The following is a 6,111-nucleotide window of genomic DNA, read 5'->3' on the forward strand; positions in this document are numbered from 1 at the left end:
AAGAAAGTCGCGGAGGAAAGGCTACTGCTTCCACACATTAGCTTGGCTGTGGACACTAGCGCCACTTTGCTGTAAGAGCGACTGCAGCTTCTTTCTCTTAGAAGACCTTAGATCAGAAGACGAAAAGCAGATGCGGGACTGATTCTCTTCACAGTCGTCGCTGTTATGTTACTCTCTGTCTCCCGATCTATCTACTAAATGCTCACTGTAAACACAGTAGAACATGCATATTAACAGAAACAAACAAAAAAAAATTTAAAAGAGTATGAGATCCTCCCCTAAAGAGATATGTGCTGCCTTCCTTTTGGGATTCGCCCTGTCATGTTATCTGGGAACACGGTGCACAAATGGAGCAAAACTGACCACAGTTCATATTCTGCCACTTTTTTTGATATCATAATAATTCACGCTCCTCTTATGGGTATTGTCATTATTCAATAAGTAAATTCTTCCACACAACTGTCGATAGTTGCACAGTAGCTCTTTGAATGAAAGTGCCATAATTTATTTTTTTAATGCTACTGGTCCTCGAATGTTTTCATTACCTCTGGGAGTTCTGAAGCTGATTTAAGGTTCTGTAGAAATCTTATAAAGAATTTCAAGTCCTGTGCTCTGACGTGCAGGTCAGGAGCCCACATCAACTCCATCAGCAGTTAGTGCACCGTCTACGAGCGTGTACGACACGTCTACAACCATGTCCAACTGTCATGCAAGTGCCACGGAAGCCACACATTATTCGCGAGTCCATTATTCCCGATTCACCAAACTGAAACTGTATGTAATTTTGATCCCACCCCCGTGATACCTACAGACACCAGACCACTTCAGTTCTCCCTAGAACTGACCTTCTGTCACTTTTCATATTGCTTTCAGTAACTACATATTAATTTTTTCCATCATTCGGCATCTGTCTTCACTTCCATCTTATCCTTTCATGGTGATGGGGAGATACTTCTGATGATCCCTGCAGAGACTTCGCTACAATGAGCTGTACTACATGACATTCACCAAAGAGTGCGGGTTGAGTGATGTGAAGGTTCTTCTCCGGGTCAAATCTGAGTGAAACTGGAGTTATAAATCCTCATTATCTATTAACAGTGAATGGCGGTTAGAGTCATGTTAATGATATGTCGATTACATAAACAACACTCATGCTCGATATTTTTACAATCATATTTTTTACAAGATTATATCTCTATATTACCACAAGTTGGAAGAGTCTGTGCTTGCCACAGTCAGATATTGGAGAATGGCCTGCATATCAAGACCCCTCTCTGAAACATAGTTCTTCTAGTCACAGTAAGATACGATTGGTATTTCTTCTCTAATGGATTTTTATAAAGTTCCAAATATCTGTAACTCAAATACATTCTGCTTAAAACTTAAAACCTATCTGATATACACTCAGGAGAGTTTTTTTGCATGTTGATTTTCATCTCTCTCCCCCACTACGGTTTAAGCATTTTGAGTTTAGATATCTTTTCTCACTATTTTTTTTTTCAGGGTCTAACGTAAAACAAAATATATAGCAATAAGTAAAAACTGTTGAATTTATAAGCAAACTCAAATTATAAATCAAATGAGGCAAAGTGATTTTCACATTTAAGTATGTAAAATATGCTAAAGATAGAATAAATAATAAAGGGTGAATTAAATAGGTCAGTCTCATTAATCCGATATATTTATTAATGTGTAAGTTATAAAGAAGTAAATTATTCAAACTCTTGAAAAATTATTGTTAAGAGTTATTAGAGAGCAATTTACAACTTGTAGGTTATATAAAGAAACAAATATAAATTTATGTTTCATTTTAATCAAACTGCTAGTCTAATACATAAAAATAAAAATAAGGGGTAGTAATCCCTTATTTTTGGACCTTAGGGTATTTAAAGTATTTTGTTTTTGCTGTTGTGTATGCCTCATTGATAAATTTCGGTTGTAAATGATACAATTTCAGTGTCTACTTTCCAAATTTATGGTATCTGAAGAAGAAAAGAAGTACATCTATTCACTTACAAAACTCCCCTGTAATATTAAAAGCACTGGTTTGGCTAAAGTTTCTTGTTATGGTGTCGCTGCTGTTTTGTCAAGACAAAAAGGAAAAGCAATATTTTGCTGCAAATCTGCTCCCGGGTGGAAATTATTCAGAATGCTTTCCCTTTTCTCGCTAGCTCGGTTTTAAGTTTTCATGTTCTTTAGATTTTCCCATAGCTTTTCACAACTTTTCGACTGAACCTGAATGACAGAACACATCCATCTGGAACCAGAGTGGGTGAGTGGGACCAACACTTGCGAGGAAGTTAGACTTGCTATGTTCTCCCTAATTCCTTCAAAAGGAACAAAGCGAAGGCGGGCAGGTGTTGAACACCTTCTCCTTTTCCCGTGGAGCAGTGGGCCGAATGCCAAACCTTCTGCTAATTCTCATCTGTGACTGCGCTGCCAGTCTACACACATCATGTCTTCCAGTTCCTGGGGCAACTCGTTATGAGAATGTGATCTCAGCAAGGGCAAGGCCTTCAAACCTGTGCTGACTGAACCAGCTTTAGGGCAGGGCGGGCGAAGTCTCCTGGCACAGTGCAGGAGAGCAGTTAGACTTAATTAACCACTTAAGAACTGCTTGTCCTGTGCAATTACTGGTTCCTTTATCTCTTGTTATCTCATCAGTAAAGGAACTGTTGCCCCCATTTTAGTAAATGTAAATGGGATAGTATTTATGAAGTGCTGAATACCTAAAGCCTACAATTTGAGCACATATGTTTAGTTATGGTTATTTCACAGTAACTTCTAATTATTAAAGATGCTGTCCATACATGGCAAGGTCTAAGCAATCTACTTAAATTAGGGACATAATATGATTGACAGGCTCAGGATCTATAGGAACCGTAACCTGGGTTCTTGCATGTGGTATTTGGCAAGATAACCTCTGGGATGTTTTGGGGAATGTAAGTGGAACCATTCTAACCTTCGAGAAGAGATTTTCCCTGAGGTCACAGGAAGGAGGCAAAATGTTTTCTCTTAGGGTCAGAAAATAGGTGCCTTTCCCCAAAACACAGTCAAGGGGAGTCGTCATCAGTTAATGAAAAAAATACACACACATACACATACACAACCATACACAATTACATTGAAACTTGAGTTTTATACCGAAGTAAGACATAAACATACAGAATCTCCAAGCACACTAAAAATCTGACATAGAAGCAAAATAAGCTGCAAACCGCAGAGAAGAGAGAGGCAGAGAATTCGAGGACCAAATAGGGCAGGCGTTGGGCCATTTTACCAACTTGCAGAAGCATCAGTCAGGGACAGAAGAGGAGCCTGAGCCGGCTGGAGAGATGTTACTGGGTGACATAGTGAAACCTCGACAGGTCCACAGTGGAAGTGGCTTTGAAACAGGAGAACCTCATCCAGGGAAAGAAGACTGGTCGCCACAGCTCCGCAGGAAGGAAGAGCCTGGGTGGCTCAGAGAGGTTGCAAGTGTGAATCCTGTGGGAGCTGTCGGCAGTGCTGCTGGTCTGGTAAAGCTGAACTGCACGCAGTCCTCCAGCAGGAAAAAGCTTATTTCCTGGGTGAGCAAAGACACGTGTCCTTCATTCAACCGCAACCGAATTCATTCATTCGACCAATATTTATTGGGTACCTACAGAGGTCCTGAGGATGCTGTGTACAACGGACCCCCAAACAAAAATCTGACTCTCCTAGCGCACTCATTCCAGTTTGGGGAGACATGATGACTAAATAAGCAAATTCGTACAGAATGTACAAGATGGTCGCCAATGCCAGAATGAGAAACAAAGCCGAGTCAATGGCGGGTTGCTGTTTTAGAGAGAACTGTCAGGGCATCTCTTCATTCGGCTGCAGTGAATTCACGCAGACACTGAAATGAAATGGAGTCACTTCTAAGGAAAGGCTGCCTCCAGGGAATCCTGCTGATGACTCCGAAACTGAGGTCGTGCCCCCATGGCTCGCGTGGACAGTGGTAACCAAGTCGATGGCTACGTGAATGGTAGAATAAAGTTCTAGAAAATAAGTGGCATATGCTCTGATTTCTGTTCAACTGCTTATTTGATTTTTATTTAACTCGTGAGTTTACATATAGATATATATATACACGATCTTACATTCTAATTTTTCATCTGGAGAATATTTTATTATTCAGATTTTAATTCTATTTTATTGGTGAGCTTGAACGTGTCTCTTTTTTTAAGACTTAAAAACCATACTAAAAGAGTTATTGGCCTTGCAAATGTTTTTGTGTCAGCTATGCCCTAAAATAAATATAAATAATTTGTGCACAGGGCATTTTTAGTTAGAATTTTCTGATTATATCAACTGTCCAAGCTGAATTTTCCAAGGTGTTTTAATAATAATTTTCTGCTTATCACCATGCATAGAATGTTTCTCAGTGAGATTCGAATTGTACCTTATCTGTATGTGAGATGCAAGTACACACTACTTTTTCTTTACCATATACGACGGTTAGAAAAGAAATACATTTGATAGAGTGATAGAATAAACTAAGATTCAAATGAAACATTAAATAAACAACGGATTGATCTATAGCAAGCTTTTGTTTCTCTAAATCATAAGGAGGCTATTTCAGTAGTGTAAACAGGCAAATTTAATGCCAACACTAAAAACCGTTTCAGAAAGAAATGTGACGCTATTCAAAAACAGAGTGTTTAGCCAGAATGTGATTTTAATTTACGGTATCTGATCATCTTTTTCCTCTATAATACATGCAGAGCTCCATTCAGACTGAAAACTTCTATTTTATAGAGATTAGAATGACTAAATTATTTTCATCATCTAAATTCAGTGTATGCTTTGAATTATATTATTTGGTACAGAGTAAATTTTAAACGGGCCGATTATTTCTTATCTTTATTTAACGGGAAAAAAATAATTTCTAAAAGTTTCAGTATACACACAACTTCATGATGATGAGAAATAAAAATATACTTTGTAAAACTGAAATGTAACAGTAAAATAAAGAAAACAACTCTCAAATGTGTGTGGACGTCACCGCCATGGAGGAAAGCTGACTGGACTGGTGTGTCACGGTGTCTTCCTCTTACATTCTGTGTGTTCTCCCCAGTGCACGTGTGAAGGTCGCAGGAAAGTCAAAGGGAGACAGGGGCAACCAAGGAGATTAAACTGCACTGGACATTTTTTATTTCACCCTCAAACGTCTGATTGATATTTTCAGCACTTTAATTTCAGTCTTAATTATACTGTTTTTCTAATAAAAGAATAAATTCCACCTAGCAAAAGACAGTCTGAGGATAAATAATTGTTTGGTTTCAGCAGTAAAATTTTAAATAGATATGTGCCAAGCAAGACTGTTTTTTAATACTTCTTCCGTAGCTTCTGAATAAAATCTTGAGATCTTCTTTAAGAAAGAAACTAGATATAGAGTTATCACTGCTGGTATGGTATTCTTGCTGAATGTTGAATACCATACCAGCAGTGATAACTCTATATCTAGTTTCTTTCTTATGGAAAGTGGGAGAAATGTTTATAAAACACTGCTTCTCCCCAAAATAGAATACACGTTTTCATATTTGTTTCGTATGTTCACAAGACAGACCACACAATGTGCCAGAAAATAAAAATAAAAATAACTTAGCAGGATTGAAATAGTATGCTCTGTGACTAAAAACACTGAAGATATTTAGGAAAACCTCAAATATTTGGAAAAACAAAAACATCCTTCTAAATAATGCATCATTCTGAGAACATATAAAAAAGGAGGATTGGGAAATATTACAAACAAAATGAAAATTCAAATGCGACATGCAGAAAGATAATGAATTCAGCTAAAACCATTATTACTAGAAAATTGATCACCTTAAATACTTATATTGGAATTGAAGGTCAAAAATAAGTGACCTAAGCTTCTACCTTCAGAAGCCAGGAAAACAAAAGAAATCCAAATTAAGTTAAAGAAAGGAAATAATAATGATAAGAACAGAGATCGATAAGATAGAAAATAAAAATAAAATTAAAAATGCCAAAACAGATTCTTTGGAAAGATCAACAAAATCTATAGAAGTCCTAGCTAGATTAATCAAGAGAGAATAAATGAAAAGTATCTGAAATGAAAGGGGG

Source organism: Pteropus vampyrus, unplaced genomic scaffold, assembly GCF_000151845.1.
Source record: "Pteropus vampyrus isolate Shadow unplaced genomic scaffold, Pvam_2.0 Scaffold94, whole genome shotgun sequence".
NCBI lineage: Eukaryota > Metazoa > Chordata > Mammalia > Chiroptera > Pteropodidae > Pteropus > Pteropus vampyrus.